Here is a 23,252-nt window from a genome sequence, read left to right as displayed (position 1 = left end):
GCGGTCGGGCTCCCGGCGCTCAGTATACCGGCGCCGGGAGCCCGACGGCCGGCATACCGACACTTATTTTCCCTCGTGGGGGTCCACGACCCCCATAGAGGGAGAATAAAATAGTGTGGCGCGCGTAGTGTGCCACCGTGCCCGTAGCGTGGCGAGCGCAGCGAGCCCGCAAGGGGCTCATTTGCACTCGCCACACTGTCGGTAAGCCGGCGGTCGGCCTCCCGGCGCATGTATGCTGGTCGCCGGGAGCCCGACCGCCGGCCAGCCGTAGTGAACCCGTTTATGTACTCTGTAATTGGGCGCTGCGGAACCCTTGTGGCAACATATAAATAAAGGATAATAATAATACCTCCCAACATGACCCTCTCCAGGAACTCCTTTGCGAGTTCAGGCATTTTTTTAAATCAGATTTTAAAACTCTGACCCTATTAGTTTGGCCAAATTGTATGTATAAAAGGGAAAAACATCTATATGCAAGCTTAAATTGTATGAGTTGTGAGTCAGAGAAACATGCAAGTTTGCATGTTCTCAGGCCCTTTTACATTGGTTGAGGTTTCAGAATGTGCGAGTTTAGAGCTGATGTTGTGTATTTAGAAAACTCGGAATCTATTACAGTAGCCCCATGCATGTCCAGGTCCCGCCCCCAATTACTGTGTATTATTTTAAATAAAGTGTTTTACAATTACCATAGTTGACTGAGTTCCTGAACAAAGGAATAAAGTACATTTCTCCATAGCTTCTGTTCCCACACAAACTCATGAATGCAACCTATCCAGTTCTTCAGCCTTGATAATCTTTAGATTTCCAATTTAATCACCAGTTATTTCAGCGCATTTTCCTTTGGTCACAATAGAATGTCTGCATTGTTCACCTGTTTATATGTTGTGCTTCCCTTTACAAAGAACTAGCTTTTTCATAGATCTATACATACGTACACGTGCTGTACCTACCAAATCATCAGGCGAGCAATATGTCAGTCTAAGCAAATACCTGAAAGTACTGTGTATACTATGCCATTCATAATCCTTAAATATACATTTTCATTAAACAAATTCTTGGAAGTAGCGAGTGTTATTGCGACCAGTGTTTATATGTACTTGTAAATCTGTTTTAATTATGCATTTTCAAAATACAATGATACACTTTAATTGGTATATGAATATAGACTATTTTTCAACACAAGTGTTGTATCAGTATATTAAGTAGTGGTAATATACACAAGGCAAATTAAGCTGAGAAAGTAAGAAGATATTCAATGTTCTCTGGCAGGGTCCACAGGTTATCCACAGGATAACATTGGGATATGATGAAGCGACAGCGGATTTGCACCACTCGGTCAAAGCTTTTCGGCCTCCCAGCATGCAACGGGCCTGTCCATATATCCCCGCCTCCTGGCTCAGGCAAATCAGTTTTTTGTTTGGTGCGTCAGGAGCTGGACCATGGTCGGAGGGCTGCTGGTGTTTAGCAGCCCTAAGCTTTCTTATTTTATTTTTATAGTCTTACTATTTTTTCTTGAGTGATCTTTCTAAAAAAGCATTTTATACGTACCTTAGAAAGAGGAGCTCCAACAACTCTCTGCCGGGTCGCGACAACATTTACCCATGAGTACAGTGCTGTTCGACGGACGTAGGTGTCGGATATACTAGCAGGTCCAGCAGACATTACCAAGCTGTGGCTGGAGCACGGGAAGAAGGTAAGGCATCAGTTCCATTTAGAAGGGGAATACGGACACACCTCGGGTGCACCAGCGCTAGGCCTTAGGGATCATAGGCTCCAGGAATAGTATGAGGTCGCGATCCCTGGGGTTGATGTCAGCAGTGGGGAGTCAGACGCTCTCCTGGTCACCCTTCCCCCCCAGTTCATGACCAGTTTCCTCCGAGTCTCCCACCATGAACTGTTTTCCCGCTTCTGTCTGAGACGCTATAACGAAGGGGACCCAGTCACAGCATAGGCGGCTGTGTGACTGGTGCGTCTGTATTCACTGAGCGTCTGTTTTCACTATAGGTTCATGGAGCAGCAGTGTACACTAGTAGCATCAGGATCCACTCAGCGTTCGCAAATGTATGATCGGTCCAGGAAGCGGGGTTAGTCTTAATCTATCCTTTTGAGTACGACTAGTTAGATAAGTGCCTATTGCATATGATTCTGTATACTATAACTGTGGTTTCTTTCACTATGCTTCAAAATATGGTAGATCTGTTTAAACATGATTCAGTAATATGTTCTCCTACATACTTGAAATGTATTTGTAGTTGATGATGTGCCCATATTGCTTATTATACTAATGTATAACATGTGACTGACTGCTAGTGTGATTGCTGACTTTTCTATATATCCTGTCAGTTTTTTTTCTATTCCAATCCTCAGTGCTGGTGCATAGCAGGGTAGAGTCGGTTTGTATGTCACTTTAAAAAGCTTAAAGTGATTACAGTCACAAATTGTGTAGTACACTGTGGAAGTGTTAATTATTTATCATGTCTAAGAGCGCAAAAGGTGAGGAACATACACTCACAGACACAAACACTCATGTCATGTTTGTCTTGCAAAGCTGGGTTAACCTCTCAGGATCTGGTTCAGGATGTTTTGTGTGCAAATTGTTTTAGCTTTTACCAGGGTCTCTTGAAAAATTCCAGGCAGATTAAGGTGCAGGTTGATCCACCTTGGGCTATGATTGCACAGACATTATCCAGTATAGCGGAAAGAATAATTCCTCCAACTCCCGTACCAGGGATAGGTTACACGATTAACCCTTACATGCAGGTTCCCACCTGCGATTTATCACTTCCAGCAGTAGCCTCTCAAAAGAAACAGGCTGATAAGCCAGTGGTAAGTAACTCTTCATCCTCACAGGTTACACATGTTTCAGATAAGGATTCGCTTGAGGATGAAAGCTCAATAAACTCTGCTTTAGCATACGAAGAGGAGGAAGGTCTCAGCTCAGTGGATATAGCTGAGTTAATTAAAGCAATGAAAGCCAATCTATCCTTATAGGATTCAGCAGAGCCTGTGTTGAAAACCAAGGCACCTGTGTTTAAACATCCCAAAACAGTTAAGACTGAGTTTCCGGGGTCAGATCAGCTGACAGAAATCATGGAAGAGGCTTGGGCTATGCCCAATAAGAAGTTTAGAATTCCTAGGTAATGGAATTCCAATTATCCTCTTCCAGCTGGGGATTGTTTAAAAAGGGAGGTGGCTCCCAAGGTAGATACGCATGTCATTCGATTAGTGCGAAAATCTACATTACCTCTGCCTTCAACATCATTAAATGATGTCACGGATAGGAGAGTGGATGGTTTTTTAAAAACCATTTTTTCCCTGTCTGGGGCAGTCATAAGGCCAGCCATGGCTTCAGCTTGGATGGCAAAAACAGGGCAGGATTAAGAGCCATATGGGCCTGGAGCTGAAAATATTCAAGGGCCTATTGTGAGAAACAGGGGAGGTGTGATCAGTGCGGTGTTGGTGTGGTAAGAGCCATGTGGGCGTGTACATCCCCTACACTATCAGCTCCAATGTCTCCCTAAATATGTAAAAAAAAATTTAAAAAAAATGCATCATTTTGAAGAAAAATAAAAATGCAATCTTAATAGTCATTATTTATAGCTGACCATGTGGCCAGCTGGTGGCTATTGACCATACTGTAATGATGATGGGCCTATTTTTATGTGGAGGCCTGGAGCTGGAACTCCAATCGCCCCATTATTAATATGGCCCTGGGCAGAGACAGTGGTTGCCTGGCTGATGCATTGGAGGGGGATTTTTCAATGGCATCTAGAGAGCAAAAATCCCATATAGCACATATAAAACAGGCTGCAATGTTCTTGGAAGAAGCAGCATTGGATATGGGTACTATTCCCTCCAGGGCATCAGCTTCAACAGTAGCTGCTCGTAGAGCAGTCTGGCTACGTACATGGAAAGCTGATTCAGAATCTAAGAAGGTTTTAGAATCTTGCCTTTTTCTGGAGATATTCTTTTTGGTAAAGAATTGACAGATAATTTGGAGTCAGAAGCAGACTCCAAGAAGGCAAAGTTTCCTTCCACATACAAATTCCAGCTTTTCGGCCCTTTCGGTCTCAGGGAAAAGCAAAAGGAAAAAGTAATGGCAGGCAGCGCCAATACAACAAGCATTGGGCTACCAGAGGACCGGTTGGTAAAACAGAAAATAAGGCATCAGCCTGATGGTGCAGGCCTCCACCTGGGGGATCCCAGGGTGGGGGGGCAACTTCAGTTTGCACAGATCTGGCAGCACTCTACAACAGATGCCTGTGTGCAGGAAGCAGTATCTCTAGGTTATGCTTTTGCCTTCAAGAAGCACCCTCCTCAAAAAAAAAATTACGTACCAGCCCATCTTGGGTAGAGATGAAGGCCAGGGCTTTGCAAGAGGCCGTTCCGAAATTGATTCAGTCAAGAGTAGTCATTCCAGTTCCTTCTGCACAATGAGGACAGGGTTTTTACTCCAACCTGTTTCTAGTTCAGAAACCAAATGGGTCATTCTGGCCCATTCTCAATCTTAAAGTACTGAACAAATACATTTGAGTACCTCGGTTTCATATGGAGACTTTACGTTCCATCATTTTGGCCATGGAGTCAAAGGATTATATAGTATCCCTGGATATACAGGATGCTTACCTACATGTTCCTATAGCACTGTCCCATCAGTGTTATCTCCAGTTCGCTATCCACCAACAGCATTTTCAGTTCCAGGCCCTACCGTTTGGGTTAGCCACAGCACCCAGAGTATTTACCAAAATTATGGTGGTAATGGCAGCTTATCTCCGCCATCAGGAGTTAAGAATTTTTCAATACCTCGACGATCTGTTAATACTGGCACAGTCACAGGAATTGCTCCTATATCAGCTGCAACAGACAAAAATGTGTTTGCACAGGCACGGGTGGCTCATAAATTGGGCAAAATCGTCTCTGGTTCCGTCATAGCGGTTTACTCACTTGGTGGCTGTACTGGATTCAAGCCTTCAGAGATTTTACCTCTGAACAAGATATTCAAAGATCAGTCAAGGATTCAGGAGTTGCTACACTGTCAAAAGGAATCCATTCACGCAGCAATGCATGTGATGGGATTGATGGTGTCAACATTCGACATGGTGGAGTATGCTTAGTTCCACTCGAGGCCTCTGCAGCATCTGATCCTTGCCAAATGGAATGGGTTGCATCAGATGATAAAAAAACAGACTATGGTCCTTTACGATGGAAGTAAGAAGGTCATTAGCTTGGTGGCTACAGACATCCCATCTGGACAAGGGGAAACCCTTTTGGATATCAGATTGGGAAATTCTGACAATGGATGCCAGTCTCCAGGGCTGGGGAGCAGTGTCAGGAAGGTTTTGTTTCCAGGGGAAATGGACCAAAGAAGAAGGTTGCCTGCCAATAAATATACTGGAACTTCAGGTCATATACATGACACTGATTAAGGCAAAGGACATTCTTCAGGGAAAACCAGTTCAGATCCGCTCGAACAATGCGACGGCAGTAGCGTACCTCAACCATCAGGGAGGAACTCGCAGCCAAAAAACTATGAAGGAGGTAAGTCACACACTAAAGTGGGCAGAACTTTATCATCCAGCCTTGTCTGCAGTGTTCGTTCCAGGAGTCCTAAACGGGGAAGCGGATTTTCTCAGTCGACACGCCATTCAAGCGAATAGGCTCTACACCCGGAGGTCTTCCACACTCTAGTAGACAAGTGGGAGTTGCCAGAGATAGATCTCTTGGCGTCACATTAGAACAACAAGCGTTGAGATGGGACTTTCATCTGGACTATGTGTTCCTCCAATCATCTTATTACCCAGGGTGGTGAGAAAGATAAAGCAAGGAAAGGGTGCTGTGATACTAATAGCTCCGGCTTAGCCCAGAAGACATTGGTACACAGATCTGCAGAGAATGTCAATGGATGCTCCACTCCTGCTCCCTCAACGTCCAGATCTACTGATGCAGGGTCCTTGTTATCACAGACATCTGGATCGACAGTCTTTGATGGCATGGCTCTTGAAACCTCTATCCTGAAGTCAAGAGGATTCTCACAACAGGTAATTCAAACAATGCTCAGAGGAAGGAAACCTTCTTCAGCTCGCATTTATCACCAAATATGGCAAGCCTTATTCATTGGTGCAGTGAATGGAAATGGACCCTAGGTCTTTCAAAGTGTCTAGGGTCTTAGCATTCCTTCAGGCAGGAATGGATAAAGGTTTGAAGGTGGCTTACTTGAGAGTGCAAGTGTCAGCATTGACTGTATGGTTCCAAAAGAAAATTGGTAACTTACAGAATTTGCGAACTGTTTTCCAGGGAATGCTGCACGTTCATCCTCCTTTTGTTCCTCCTACAGTGCCTTGGTGCTTAAATTTTGTCCTAGAGGCCCTTCATGTTGCCCCATTTGAACCACTTAATAAAGTGGATCATAAATGGCTGACAGCTAAGATTCTCTTTCTACTTGCCATGGCATGAGCAAGAAAAGTATCAGATTTAGGGGCATTGTTAGGTCGTCCTCCATTTCTGATCTTTATCCAGATAGAGCGGTTCTCAGAACTAAATCTGGGTATCTTCCCAAGGTGGTGTCTAAATTTCACCTTAACAAAGAAATTGTAGTCCCGGCTTTCCAGGAACCGGGCCTTTCTGCGGGTGATGCATTGCTGGACGTGATACATGCCTAAAGGATCTACGTGGATCATACCAGTGCCATCAGAAAGACAGATTCTCTCTTCATTCTCTACGGATTTTACAAGAGAGGATGGCCTGCTGATAAGCAGACACTGGCAAGGTGGCTTTGGATGATGATTTCAGAAGCATATTATCAAGCAGATCTCCCTGTTCCGGATAATGTCTCTGCTCACTCTACTCGGAAGGTAGGTCCATCATGGGAAAAAAACGACGTGGTGCTTCAGCAGAACAGATATGTAAGGCAGCCACATAGTCTTCCATTAACACATTCATTAGATATTATGCCATGGATACCTTTCCCTCTCATGACGCTGAATTCGGGCGAAGGATTCTCCTATCCAATCAGGAGCATCCCCACCACTATAATGCTTTGGGAAGACCCAATGTTATCCTGTGGATAACCTGTGGACCCTGCCAGAGGAAATAGGATTTTAGTTACCTACCCGTAAAGCCTTTTCTCGTAGTCCATAAGGGATATTGGGGAATCTAGTATGATGGGTATAGACGGGGTCAAAAGGAGCCAGTGCACTTTAAATTTCTTCAACTGGATGTACTGGCTCCTCCCCTCTATGCCCCCTCCCACAGGCAGTTATAGGTAAAAACGTGCCCGAAGGAGAGAGGACATATATGAGAGAAGGAAATATGATAACAATGAGTATGAGTGGTTAAATTAACATACCAGCAAACCACTAACATATAACAACCAGCAATGGCTGGTAACAACAACAGCAACAGCTGAACATGTAACCACATAACAAGAATCTGCAGAAAAGTCAATGCACTGAGGCGGGCGCCCAATATCCCTTATGGACTACGAGAAAAGGATTTACCGGTAGGTAATTAAAATCCTATTTTCGCTAGCATCCATAAGTGATATTGGGGAATCTAGTAAGATGTGGACGTCCCAAAGCTTCCAGAATGGGCAGGAAAAAGTGGAGATTGCTGCAGCACCCCCTGCCCAAACTGGGTATCCTCTTTGGCCAGGGTATCAAATTTGTAGAACTTAACAAAAGTGTTCTTCCCCGACCAGGTAGCAGCTCGGCATAGTTGTAAGGGCGAGACTTCACGGGCAGCTGCCCAGGAAGAACCCACTGATCTTGTAGAGTGGGCCTTCAGAGACTTAAGAACAGATAAGGCTGCCGACAAATAGGCCTGTTGAATAATAAGCTTAATCCAACGAGCAATGGAATGCTTTGAAGCAGGACAACCTATTTTTTTGTGCATCATAGAGCACGAACAAAGAATTCATCTTCCTGATCCAAGCCATTCTCTTGACATAGATCTTCAAGGCTTGCACAGCATCCAATGCCTCCGGAGGAGCAGAAGCGTCAGAACTGGACGGAATCACAATAGGCTGTTTCAAGTGAAATACAGAGACAACCTTCGGCAGGAACTGCTGCTGAGTCCGGAGTTCCGCTCTGTCCCCGTAAAAGACCAAGTATAGACTTTTACACGACAAGGCCCCCAATTCTGAGACATATAAAGCAGAAGCCAGGGCCAGTAACATCACTGTTTTCCACATGAGGTACTTGTCTTCTACCGTCATCAGAGGTTCAAACCAGGAGAACTGTAGAAATTACAACACTACTTTCAGATCCCAGGGTGCCGTAGGCGGCACAAAAGGAGGTTGGATGTGGAGTACCCCTTGCAAGAAGGTCTAAATTTCTGCCAACACTGCCAATTTCTTCTGGAAGAAAATGGAGAGAGCTGAAATCTGGACCTTAATGGAACCCCCAAAACGTAAGCCCTTATCCACACCAGCCTGCAGGAAACGTAAGAAACTCAGCAGGCGAATACGTGCATTACTCGCACCAAGAGACATATCTCATCCAGATATGATGATAGTGTTTTGACGTCACAGGTTTCCTGGCCTGAACCAGATATTCCGCTGAACCTCCATGCCATCAAATGAAGTCGCCATAAGTCCGGGTAGATGAACGGTCCTTGCTGAAGAAGATCTCTTCTTAGTGGTAGAGGCCAAGGGTCTTCGACGGACATGGCCAGAAGATCCGCGTACCACGCCCTCGGAGGCCAATCCGGGGCAATTAGAATTGCCTGGACTCCCAGATTTCTGATGCGCTTGAGCACCCTGAGGAGTAACGGATTCGGAGGAAACAGGTAGACCAGCCGATAAGGCCAAGGCGACGCCAGTGCATCCACTGCCCACGCCTGAGGGTCCCTGGTTTGTGAGCAATATCAGAGAAGTTTCTTGTTGAGACGAGAAGCCATCATGTCCACCCCATGTGGAAGACTGCTCTGGCGTTGTCCAACTGTACCTGGATCGCGTGATCATTGAGCAAAGGAGAGGCCTGAAGCAGGGCATTGTAGATCGCCCAAAGTTCCAGAATGTTGATCGGAAGGAGGCTTTTGTGGGCTGACCACCTGCCCTGGAACTGTGCCCCTTGGGTGACAGCTCCCCATCCTCTCAGACTCGCATCTGTTGCGAGGAGGGTCCAATCTTGAATTCCGAAACTCCGGCCCTCCAGTAGGTTGGAGGACTGCAGCCACCACAGGAGGGAAATCCTGGCCTGAGGCGACAGCTGTATCATCCGGTGCATCTGAAGATGTGAACTGGACCATTTGCTCAGGAGATCCAGCTGAAAAGTTCTGGCATGGAACCTGCCATATTGGATTGTCTCGTAGGAGGCTACCATCTTCCCCAACAATCTTATGCGAAGATGGATGGACACTCGAGCAGGTCGGAGTACCATGCGGACCATCTCCTGAAGTGTTCTCGCCTTGTTCTCTGGTAGGAACACCTTCTGGGCCACATTATCCATCAATATCCCCAGGAACAGAAGCCGCTGAGTCGGCTTCAGGTGGAACTTATGTAAGTTGAGGATACACCCATGGCATGACAGAAGTTGGATAGTGCGGTCGATATGGAGCAACAAAAGCTCCCTGAATCTTGCTTTGATAAGAAAGTTGTCCAGGTAAGGAACAATGTTGACTCCCTTGACCCGGAGCTGGAACATCATCTCCGCCATCACCTTTGTGAACACCCTCGGAGCTGTGGACAGGCTGAAGGGCAGTGTCTCGAATTGGAAGTGATTGTCCAGCAGTGCAAACCGCAGGTACACTTGAAGAGGTGGCCAAATCGATATATGGAGGTAGGCATCCTTGATATCCAAGGAGACCATGAATTCCTGTTCTTCCAGGTCCATAATCGCTGCACGCAGGGACTCCATTTTGAACTTGAACACCTTCAAGTAAGGATTCAACGATTTTAGATTCAAAATGGGTATTACCGAACCATCCGGTTTTGGCACCACAAACAGGTTTGAGTAAAACCCTTTGCCGCCTTGCAGTATTGGTACTGGAACAATGACGTGGGACTGGACCAACTTTAGGATGGCCTGTTGCAATGTAACTTGCATTTCCTCCAAAGCCTGATTTGAAAAATCATTGGGGAGGAGTACTGTCGAACTCCAGCTTGTAGCCCTGAGAAACGAGATCTCTGACCCAGGTATCCTGGCAGGAAGCCTCCCAGACGCGGCTGAAGTCACGCAGTCAATCTCCTACCTTGAGATCCCCTCGGGGTGGGTGGGCACTGTCATGCCCAGGATAGGAGCGTCTCGCCAGCGGGGCCCCAGAGAGGAGAAACGTGGATTTCACAGCAGTAACTTTGGAAATACAGGTATCCAATTCATCCCCATAAAGCCATTCCCCAGAAAAGGGGAGGGATTTCACACTACGTTTGGATTCTGCGTCCACAATCCAATGACGCATTAATGTTCCCCATCTCCTTGAGCAAATCACAGAGGACACGTATAGTGTCCTGAATGTGTTTTAGGAGGGTCACCATAGTGACCAAGGGCATATCCCCCGAGAGGCCCCCCTGAATTTGAGTGGCCCAGGAATGAATGACACGGGTCTTCCAGCAACCTGCAATGACCAGCCTTTGCGATACACCTGCTGCCATGTAAATAGATTTGGGTGTAGTGTCTATTTTCCTATCCCCAGGATCCTTTATGGTAAAGGAGCCTGGGGCAGGCAGCACCGCCATTTTGGACAGTCGAGAAACTGATACATCAACCCCTGGGGGTTCCTCCCAAAATGTCCTACCTTCAGGAGCAAATGGGAAAGTGTGCAAACATTTTTTTTGGACACTTGGTATTTTTTGTCTGGATTTTTACAGGCCAGCTTGAATAGGTCATCTAACTCTACAGAATCAGGGAAAGTGACATTAGGCTTGTTTTGTATAAAGAAAAATGACTGCTGTGATGCAGCATCCTCTAGAGGGAGCTTTAACACATCCCGTATAGCCAGAATTAGGGGTTCAATACCCTGAGCAGAATCGGGATCTTCACTAATGGGGTCTAAGTCCTCCCCATCCTCCTGTATATCCTCATCTGTATCAGAGAGTAGTGCAGGTAAATCACACTTTTGTGGTCCTGCATGAGAGGAGGGGGGCTGTGCCGCATCTGCCCTAGCAGCTAAATATGCAATAGCTAGTAGCTGAGTATTCTGTACATTAGCAGTGAGCTGGGATGACATATCCGACATCATAGTTTTAAGAGACCCTAGCCAGATTTTGAAGATTGGCTGCATTGTTCACATGAAACAAAATCAGATGATACTGGAGAGAATCTGGTGTGGCATATACTGCACAGCTTGTATTTACCCATGTTTCACAATAAGCACAATAACACAGTGCCGTAACTGTGTGTGCCGGCGGTGCCTTGCACACAGTGCAAATGTGCTGTGGGTGCAGGACCGACCGGTAACACCCACAGGGCCTCACTAAGATATTTGTTTAATGCGCTGTTTGGGCCTGCCAGCTAAAGCGCTGCCTGCTGTCAGGTATGTAGCTGTGCACTAAGTTCCATCTCTGCTGGGCACCACTACATACATTACCACAGACAGCGCTGCCCGTATTCTCTTCCTACTCCCGACTCACTCTTCCACCTCCGGCTGCAGCTTGAGCTCTGCAGTACTCCCTCCCTCCTCTCCAGGCAGCTCGACACCGCCACTACAGACAGTGCTGTAGCGTGATTGCACTGGGCTGACTAAAAACTTAATCGCCGGCTAGCTGTCAGTTCAGTGATTTGACAGCTTCCGGCAGGTATCTGGTATAAGAAGATGATGCTGCTGTGACGGCGGGTGTAGAGGGGGATGGGAAGAGGGGTGTGTGTGTGCAGATGGCAGCTGCTGGTGGCTCCTCGTCGCTGTGAGAGGAGCATAGATTACTTTTGTCTGAGGAGCTAACAGTCTAAGGGGCGTGAGGAGAGTGAGGGAGAGAGGAGGAGATGGACTGTTGTACCCAGGGCCGTTTCTATGGGTGCACCATCCGCATCCTCCTGCGAAGTTCCGGAAGACAGAAGACAGACATGCATTTACTGCGATGCTGTGCGTTGCCACCTCCTCAACCATCAAGCATGCCTGGCTCCTCAACACAGCAGCCGGGACATGTTGCCACCTCCTGAACCGTCAAGCACATCATTGGCACCCAGTTACTAGCAGTGCAGTTCCTGAACACAGTGGCTGGAATGTGGAAGTGGTGAGACAACCTACAACACGCTACATGCACTCTTTCCCTACCTCCTCTCTCCCATAGCTCTGCTTTTGAGAGATATGTGTAAAAGGGGGCTTTACCTGCTGTACTGTGTAAAAGGGGGCTCTACCTGTCGTATTTGTGTAAAAGGAGGACTCTGTCTTCCGTAATGTGTGATAGGGGCTTTACCTGCCGTACTGTGTAAAAGGGGGCTCTACCTGTCGTATTTGTGTAAAAGGGGGACTCTGTCTGCCGTAATGTGTGATAGGGGCTCTACCTTCTGTAATGTGTAAAAGGGGGCTCTACCTGTCGTATTTGTGTAAAACAGGTACTCTACCTGCTGTAATGTGTGACAGGGGCTCGACCTGTTGTAATAAGTAAAAGGGGGCTTTACCTTTCGTAATGGGTAAAACAGGGACTCTACCTGCCATAATGTGTAAAAGGCGACTCTACATGCCATAATGTGTAAAAGGGGGCTCTACCTGGCGTTATGTGTGATAGGGGCTCTACCTGGCCTAATGTATGTTAGGGGCTCTACAGTACCTGACATAATGTGTGACAGGGCTCTACCTGGCATAATGTGTAAAAGGGCCTCTACCTGGTGTAATGTGTGTAAGTGGCACTACTGTGCAGCGTAATTAGAATAATGGAGACTGAATTGGTATTTTGTGGACATGCCCCTTCCCCATGAAGCCACACCCCTACAGCACACTGACCCTATATTAAATATGGGTGGAGGGGTGCCGATGCTGTTTCTTGCACATAGCACTAAAATGTCTAGTTACGGCACTGCAATAACATACACCCAGTTATATTGCAAGCCTGCCCTACTGTAGGTGAGAGGAGACACACAGAGGACAACAGCACACCCTTACCTGTACAGCCCCAGTTAGGCTGTTAGCTAACTATGGGGGTCATTCCGAGTTGATCACTAGCTGTCGTTGTTCGCTGCATAGCGATCAGTGAAAAAAAATGGCTAATCTGCGCATTCATATGCACCGCAATGCGCACGCGCGTCGTACGGGTACAAAGTCCTTTGTGGTTTTGCACTGGTTCTAGCAACGATTCCAATCGCACAACCGAACGCAATGAGATTGACAGGAAGTGGGAGTTTCTGGGTGGCAAATAACCGTTTTCTGGGAGTGTTTGGAAAAATGCAGGCGTGGCCGGGCGTTTGCTGGGCGGGTATCTGATGTCATTACCGTGTCACTCATCGCAGCAATCATCGCACAGAATAAGTAACTACAGGACTGGTCTTGTTCTGCACAAAATGTGTTTGCTGCTGCGCGGCTGCACAGGCGTTCGCACTTCTGCAAAGTGAAAATACCCTCCCCCATGGGCGGCAACTATGCATTTGCACAGCTGCTAAAAGTAGCTAGCGAGCGATCAACTCGGGAATGAGGGCCCATATCACAGTAAGTGTACAATAGCGGCTCTCCCCCTTTGCTACACCCTGTACCAGATATCCTGTGTGGCTGAGGAGTCAGGAGGCACTGTGTGTGCTGTGGATTACTGCAGTAAGCAGAGGAAGGTGCCAAAATGCCTCTGATCCCGCTCTGAGGAAGCTCCGCCCCCTCCAATGGCGCCGGAGCTATAGTGATATATTATACTGGCAAAGTCTCCTTTCAGCTTAAAAACATCACAAGTGCTAGTTTAAGCAGTTTTGTGCCAGTCTACATGGGGGATCTTAGCGGGACCCCCCCAGGAGGGTCCCGTGCACCGCTCCCGCGTACAGCTACAGAGTGTACAGAGGGACCGCCTTAGCAGGGCCCCCATTTAGTACTCACCACAGATGTCACCTTCAGGCAGTGTTAGGGGGGTGCGGCATGCTGCGACAGCCAAGGTGCAGTGCCCCACTGAACAACCCCTCAGGATGGTGGACCTGCAGCGGGGAAGCAGCTTTGCACCTCGTAATGCCAGTGAACGCCCTGCTGTGGCAGGACACGCTGGGATGTGCAGTTCCACATGGAGATTGTGTCTGCTGAGGAAGTTTGCTTCCCAGTTGTCCACTCCCGGAATGAAAATTGCCAACAGAGCTTTTGCATATCTTTCTGCCCAGATGAGTATCTTTGTCACCTCTGCCATTGCCGCTCTGCTTTTTTTTCTGCCCTGGCGGTTTATGTAAGCTACTGCCGTTACATTGTCTGACTGGATCTGTATGGGACGACCTTGAAGAAGCTGTGCCGCTTGATGAAGACTGTTGTACACAGCTCTCAATTCCAGAATGTTTATGTGAAGGAGTACTTCTTGACTTCACCATCATCCTTGGAAGCTTTCCCCTTGCGTGACTGCTCCCCAACCTCGGAGGCTTGCATCTGTGGTCACAAGGATCCAAGTCTGAATCCCGAACTTGCGTCCCTCCAGGAGGTGAGAACTTTGAAGCCACCACAAGAGTGAAATACTGGCTTTTGTTGACAGGATTATCCTCCGGTGCATGTGTAGGTGCGATCCGGACCACTTGTTTAGTAGGTTCCATTGGAACACCCTGGTGTGGAATCGGCCAAATTGTAGAGCCTCGTAGGCCGCTACCATCTTCCCCAGCAGGCGGATGCACTGATGAATCGATACGCGTGCTGGTTTTAAAACTTGTTTGACCATCCTCTGGATCTCCAGAGCCTTTTCCACTGGTAGGAATACTTTCTGTGCTTACGTGTTCAATATCATTCCCAGAAATGATAACCACATTGTGGGTTCCAATTGTGATTTTGGAAGGTTTATGATCCAACCGTGCTGTTGAAGCACCATCAGGGAAAGTGCAATGTTCTGCACTAGTTTCTCCCTGGATCTCGCTTTTATGAGGAGATCGTCCAAGTATGGGATGACTTTGACTCCTTTCTTGTGAAAGAAGAGCCATCCTCTCTGCCATCACCTTGGTGAATATTCTCGGAGCCGTGGAGAGCCCAAAAGGCAATGTTTGGAACTGGTAGTGGCAGTCCTGCACCGCAAACCTCAGGTATGCCTGATGCGGCGGATAGATGGGAACATGTAAATAATCATCTTTGATGTCCATCGATACCAGAAATTCCTTTTCCTCCAAGCTGGAGATCACCGCTCTCAGGAATTCCATCTTGAATTTGAACCTTTTCAAATAATGGTTCAGAGTCTTTTTAAGATCGGTCTGACCGAGCCATCCGGTTTCGGCACTACAAACAGGCTTGAATAAAACACTACAAAAAAAAAAAACAGCGCTTCCATAGATTTGTGTATAATTTATTTACGCATACATATTATAAAATCAAGCTAAAAATCACAATACCTGCCAGTATTAATTTAAACTACACATATGTCTATACAGAAAGACAATAAACTTGCATGACCACATAAATATAATTGGTGCATCAGTATGGCAACTTTTCAGTGAACAAATGTATCCAAATTCGTAAGTGCATTAGTCCCGATGTTAATAAGGCTCATGAGGAAGCCGCCGATGCACTGTAGGCAGAGAAACGCGTAAGCCGTCACTTTGGTCCGGTACCGGCTATCTTTATACAGCACGTGTAATCTACATTAACAACCCCTGAATTGGACACTCCAGATATGGCACCGTGTAAGGTTTAAAAGCACCAGGAGCCAGGAGAAAGTCTTCAGCTGTCTAATCAAAGGACTTGCTAATCAGGTGATAACAAAGCCGTTTATGACAAGCCGTGTAGCACTGCTGTTTTCTGCAAAGCAAACGCAACAAAATTGCTAAATAACATACTAACACAGCTTGACTAATCCTTGCTTTAATATCAGTGCACTGATCTTTGCTATTTGCAACAATTCTAGCAATCCATGAGCCTTATTAACATCGGGACTAATGCACTTACAAATTTGGATACATTTGTTCACTGAAAAGTTGCCATACTGACGCACTAATTATATTTATGTGGTCATGCAAGTTTATTGTCTTTCTGTATAGACTTATGTGTAGTTTAAATTAATACTGTCCGGTATTGTGATTTTTAGCTTGATTTTATAATATATATGCGTAAATAAATTATACACAAATCTATGGAAGCGCTGTTTTTGTTTTTGTAGTGTGTCGTAAATTGGAGGTTGAATAGCCCCTATATTGCAGCAGCTGAAAGAATTGTTTATCATTTGAATATTATAAATTATACCATTGCTATAAATTATTTTTTTTTTCTTTAGCTTTGCCAAGATCATTAAGCGCCAAATTCTTTTTTCTTTGTGTGTAGGCTTGAATAAAACCCTATTTCCTGTTGTGACACAGGAACTAAGGAAATTGCGTTGTCTTGACATAATTTCTGTATTGCGTTCAGCACTTTTGCTCTGTCCTGAACAGAAGCTGGTAAGGCTGATTTGAAAAATCGGCATGGGGAAGGTCCTGAAATTCCAATTTGTACCCTTGGGATACTATCTGCAATACCCATGGATCCAGATCTGAGTGAACCCAGACCTGGCTGAAAGACAGTAGACGTGCCCCTACCTGATCGTACTCCCGCAGGGGAGCCCCAGCGTCATGCTGAGGTTTTAGCAGAAGTAGCTGTTCACTTCTGCTCCTGCAAGCCTGATGGTGTTGTAGATTTTTTTACCTCTTCCTCGACCTCTTCCAACGAAGAAGGGGGTACCCTTTTCCTTTTTGGACTTGTTGGGTCGAAAGTATTGAATCGTATCAGAATGAAATCCTTTCCTAGGTGGAGCAGCTGCGGAAGGCAAAAATGCTGACTTGCCTGATGTAGTTGTTGAAATCATGGCATCCAGCTTGTCTCCCAAGTGGGCTTCTCCATTGTAAGGAAGCGCCTCAATATTCTTTTTTGCATCCGCATCAGCATTCCATTGGCGGATTCACAGCGCCCTGTGGGCTGAAATCGTAGGAAAATATTACAGTACACACATCACGTACAAACTCCACACAGATGGCATCCGTGCGCGTACTTGTTCTGCTGTGCGTGCGCATATTCACAAGTTGCGTGTGACCGCTCATGCGGTCCTGCGTATTAGCGCATGGTATGAGTAATTACGGTAGCATTTGTGTTCGCATGGAAAAGCCTCAAAGACATATCTCATATTTAATCCACAAAGTGCACAATATACACATAGCCCACACGCACCACACCAGCAAGTTATACTTGTTTAAAAGGTACAACAACAAAGGGATTCACCTTTGCAGGATATGAGGGGACAGCATTAGGTTATGAGGTGGTGTTTGGTATCCAACTGTAGGGTATTTTAAGGGCAACATTCCAGTAGCAGTTTGCAGAAGATAGCACGCTCCTGCGCATAATTATGCGCAGGAACAGGAAATTAATATTATACCGTGTTTACTGTACTCTGATATTCGGCGGGAACCCAGTGGAGACCAACTGCAAGCACACCTGGACCAGACATCGCCCACCTATTCAAACCAACCTATGACCCCTCCTGTACTGTAAATGACCAGCCCTTTGTCCTATAGATGAAGAGGTTACAGTTTCTATTGTATTGTCTTTTGACCAACTGTATAAAAGCCAAGCTGCCTAGCCGGTCATTCATCTCTCTCTGAAGGTCATCTTGCTTGATTGACTGAGCACTGGAACGTGTGGTGCTGGTGAAACCAAACGTATGTACCATTGATTGTAGCCTCTTTTCTGTTATTGTGTAATAAGGTATTGCTTTTAGTCCTGTAAGTAAATTAGCATTTACAATTGGGGGCTCGATCCGGTTTTTCACACACTTGCGGGCTTGCAGATCATAGCAGACTTTAATCTATCAGCAAAGTGTGGCGATACATCTTTAAGTAAAACCTTTTCCTGGTTGCTTGGATGTTTTAAAACCCTATTTTGTGCTGTTAGATTGAGTCTGCTCTGTCTAGTCTGTAGAGGTGCTGATAGAATCTGGAGGTAAACAGGAAAAAAAGCTATTTAAAAAATGTGTAATTTTTTGGGCGCCAAAAGCGTACACAAAGCGTAACCGATATTTTGCATACTCTCCCACATATTGTTGCCATAGGTTATTAGTAATTTTAGACCTGTGTGAAATCGATACATTTGTTTGCTATATAGATAAATTTGAAATAAGTGTATTAAGGGTGTAATCATAAAACATAAAACGCAGTTCTGGCCTAGTCGTTAAAGGTTTATACAGAACAAGTGTGGGTTGTGTTAGTGAGTGATAATAGTTTGTATTGTTCACATTTATAGAGATTGCGTGATTTGTTGAATTGCGGACATACGTTTGTACATGTGGGATGGACAAAGTACAGGAGCGTGCACGTGGCGCAGGGTCGCACACGTGGCGTAAAAGACACACACGGTCACGTGTTTATGCAAGGTTTCATAGGATTACGGACACTAAGTACAAATCACACGATAGTTTGTTCAATTAAAGGCGGGATAGTATACATTTAATACAATAGCACATAACTATCCGATTTCAAAATCAGGTTACCTTAAATATTTTGTTTAAAACTGTAAGTACCTCTGGGGTAAAGTAACCAACCTAAGGAGTGGTATTTTCTGTACAGAAAAGAAAAATACTGTGTATTTGAGTGAGTGAAAGCAGGAGTGAGTGGAGTTGAACCCCGGAAATTCGGGTCCTGTGGCACACCAAGTAAGTGGAGGCTTGGTGGCGTGAGGCGGCTGACTTACGTTAATACAACTAGAAATATACGCAAATCGTGAGGTGATTTGCAGAGGAGCGTGATATAGAATTATGCAGAAGTCTGAAAATTGTGAATTGAAGTTTAAAGGTTTTGTGTTACGCTCCTGCTGAGGAGCGCAGCTTGTGTATTCGACTCTAGTGGTCGTAGGGCGGATAGGTAACAAGTACCTATACGCTGTGTGATTGGACCACACGTTTCTGTGTGTGATATGTGACGCAACTTGACACCCCTTTGCGAGCTTTTGCGTAAACCACGGTATCATTAGCGCCGTGTAGAGCATAAACAAGTGTGATTTGTGTATAACAAAAAGGGAAGTTTTCGCTGGTCTCTCTCAGGAAAATCTTCAACGGTAAATATTCACTGGAAAAGGTAAGTTACTCCTAAAACTTCCAGTGAATAGAAGCCAGGTAGGGTCCTCACTGGGTACATGGTGGTCACTATTGGAGTGAGTTGTGATACGTCAGCGGAGGAGTGGGTGGAAGCGCTCAGAGAACTTCACCGTCTGTTGTGTCTTGCATTTAGGGATTGCGTTAAAGCAAAAAGTCCGCGATGGGATCCAATTGCACAAGCAGTGGGCGTTTGGTAGCCAGGGTTCAGGCTGGAGAATTGCGGCCCAGGGGGTCAACAAGGTTTATTATGTGTGAGAAATATGGTTCACACACGGAGGCTTTTTGCAATGAATGGGTACGTATGACTGCTGAAGATAGGGCATCATTCCCCAGGATGGGCAGCTTTGAATCAGAGGTGTTACATAACATAAGGATTAGAATATGTCTGATTAAATCTAGAAAACAAAGGATCAGACATACCGATTGTTTAAATCTATGACAACAAGAGGGGGAGGTGCAAAAGGAACTGGCTCGCACAGCAGGTTCCAAACCTAGCGGGAAAGCGATTGCGAGCGCACCACCACCACTTTATGTTGATGGGGAGAAATTGGCTACAAGCAATGGTGCATTGGTAAAGGATAGGAAAGTGATTGATCAATGTGTTAACCCTAACCCTTGCCAGCTGTATCCCATTTTAAATTTTTGCCAGGATTGTGAGCAGGAAGATGAGCCCAGCACGATATCGGCACTCTCTCTAGCAGCCACCATACAGGACACCCAGGTGGGCACGGCCCAACCACCAAGAGTAGTAGCGATCCCCCCCAGCGGAGGGGTGAGTGAGGTTGTGTCCACTGGTTGCCTCATAGACCGGTGGGAAGGACCGTATCAAGTCTTGTTAACCAGCATGTAAGCACTAAAGGTCGCCGAAAGAGAAACTTGGGTCCACTCGTCCCACTGCAAGAAGGTCCCTGACCCGGAGAAAACTCGTGACAAAGAGCAAGGTGAAGAGAACCTCGTATCACTAGAGTGTTTGTTCCTTGAAAGCTGAGAAGCAGGACTGTTGAAACGGCACCTGAGCACGGAGAACAAGATCAGAGACGGTTGTCGTACCAGTTTTCTTTTTTCACCTCCCACTGCCCTTTTCTCTCTCTCCCCCTTCTCATTTTCCTTCTCTTTCCCTAACGAAATGGATCTACCTCAAGAGACTGCGTTTCGGGTTTTTCTGGTAATTCTGTTCTTACTCAGGACAATCTGTTTTGGTGAGGGTCCCAGAGATGTCGAGCAAGGATCTGGAATGGGTTCTGATGGCGAGTATGGATTTGTAGGATCTCAGGAGCAGCACATCACTCTAGTAAAGGCTGGTATCAGTAAGCGCTCTGGTAGTCACGGAGCTCGGAGGCAATTTGAGGGGTTATTGTCTGATGAATATTGTATTTGTAGGAATTGCGAGAACATAGTCGAAGATGGGTGCATCCAGAGATGTCAGTGCAATATTAATATCGACATGGACCGACATCCGTTGAGTGATTACTACTCATTAGTGGGTAAGGTCTTAAACCACGGATAGCAGGATTGACTAGTCCTGCTTGTGTAGCAGCTGCTCAAAATTAGCACAACAGCCCTTCTTGCGCCTGATTTAACCTCGGTTAAATCCCTCTTTAAGGTCTTAAACCAGACAGAATGTTGGGTGTGCTCACAGGTACCTCAAGGACAGAGTATGTCAGGATTAGTACCATACCCTTTAGCAATAGATGAGGTACTCGAATTACGGGGTGGGAGACCGGTGGACAAGAAATTTAATATATCTAGGCCCCCTAGTTTGAAGCTCCACCAGTATCATGTAGATAGGTCACTGTTGTGTTTTAATATTTCCAATTTCCGAAAACCAGGAAATTGGGAAGTGACGTGGAATAACCAATGATCTTTTCACACAGAGCTGATAGGATTCCTATTGACTCTGAACTTGTACGCACGATAGCCAACAGTGGAAAGTATTTTCGGTACCGGTATACACGTGGAAGCAAAACCATGTGGGTTGGAAAGGTATCGCAGGGCTATTGTGCCCACATCATCCAGCCCGATACTTGTACTGAGCAAATGGGACAACTAGGGACTGGATTCTTTACATGGAAGATTTGCAATATGGTGTTGTTACATTTAGTCCCCTATGTTCTCCCAGATGATGACAATTTCATATGTGGGAGGAAAGCGTACAAGTGGCTTACTCCGAGCTCTGAGGGATTGTGTTATATTGGGAGAGTACTACCAGAGGTCATGACCATAACCCACGACAAAATGAAAGACGTTCACCGCAGCACTCAGACTGCTTATACTCATACCCATTATGAACACATCATCAAGAGACACCTCATAGATATGACAGAGCACGAATCCACCGGGATTCAGGTCCTACTCGCATTAGATATCACCCGTACTGCCAGAGGAACTATAAATTATAGGTACATCCATGCGCTGGCGAACTTGATAGATAATATCACTGAGATGTATGATGACACCTTCAGGTATACAGGAAGGGAGTTACAAGCCTACAAGAAAGAATTGATCCAGCACAGGATGGTCCTGAATTACATTACAGCTGTGACAGGTGGGTACTGTTTCCCTGGCAACTCAATATGAGGTGAAGTGCTGTACGTATATTACGAATAGCACTGACGACCCCACGGAGATCATCGATCAAAAGATGGATGAGATCTTACAGTTGAAGTGGGAGTTCAGGAGGAAGTACAACCTTACCTTGACGGCTGTGGGTAATGAACTGACCGGCTGGGTCTCATGGTTGAACCCACGCAAATGGTTCTCAGGGTTAGGAGAGTGGGCACAGAATGTTATTATGAGTGTGGGAAAGTTTCTCCTTTGGATCCTGGGTGTTGTCATAATTATTGGCTTGATATTCAGGTGTGTTCGAATCTTAACGCGGCGCAAGCACGGCACAAATTTGATGAGTCTAAGAAGCGAGGGCGTTGTCACAGCAGCAGATTTGGGTTATGACCCATCAATAGAAACAGTGTTATGATAAGGATTGCAAATGAATTTCATGACCTGTTTCTTTCACCATTTTTCTCTGTCTCCCACTTTTTTACCCAGAAACATCCAACCGGAAAAGACGTCAACCCTACCCAATGTTTATGTGAATGTATTTTTATATATGTGTCTTATCTTCATCTCTGCAAGCCTCAGTTAAAGGCACACAGTCGACAGGTGTTATACACATATAGTAGCATTCACATATGTTCCCCCTCCATGTATCATCAACTAAATGTGCTCCCCATTTGTTGGTATTTGAAGCCGAAGAGGCGAGGGTCAAAAGCCCTTGCCCGAAAGGAGCTCGGTAGTGTTTGCTTGCCCAAGTACAGACCCTTAATATGGGATAAGAAGGATTTAATGTATACTTCGCAATACCTTGAAGCTTACTTAGAACATATACGGCACGATGATACATGCCCCTCAGACATTGATTCAATCATACATGCTTTTACTATCCCACTAGGCTATACATTTCCCACCTACAACTCTCCCCCGATCATCCAAGCTTTGTATATATTGTATAGGTAATATTTTTAGTTTATTAGTTAAGAGTGGCAGTTATTGATGACTGCCAAAGGGTGGACTGTCGAAGTCGGAATAAATTACAGTACACACATCACGTACAAACTCCACACAGATGGCCTCTGTGTGCGTACTTGTTCTGCTGTGCGTGTGCATATTCGCAAGTTGCGTATGACCGCTCACGCGGTCCTGCATATTAGCACGTGGTATGAATAATTACGGTAGCATTTGTATTCGCATGGAAAAGCCTCAAAGACATATCTCATATTTAATCCACATAGTGCACAATATACACATAGCCCCCACACCAGCAAGTTATACTTGTTTAAAAGGTACAACAAAGGGATTCACCTTTGCAGGATATAAGGGGACAGCATTAGGTTATGAGGTGGTGTTTGGTATCCAACTGTAGGGTATTTTAAGGGCAACATTCCAGTAGCAGTTTGCAGAAGATAGCATGCTCCTGCGCATAATTTTACGCAGGAACAGGAAATTAATATTTTACTGTTTACTGTACTCTGATATTCGGCGGGAACCCAGTGGAGACCAACTGCAAGCACACCTGGACCAGACATCGCCCACCTATTCAAACCAACCTATGACCCCTCCT

Source organism: Pseudophryne corroboree, chromosome 6 (genome assembly GCF_028390025.1).
Source record: "Pseudophryne corroboree isolate aPseCor3 chromosome 6, aPseCor3.hap2, whole genome shotgun sequence".
NCBI classification, from domain to species: domain Eukaryota; kingdom Metazoa; phylum Chordata; class Amphibia; order Anura; family Myobatrachidae; genus Pseudophryne; species Pseudophryne corroboree.
Note: the sequence above shows the minus strand (reverse complement) of the source record.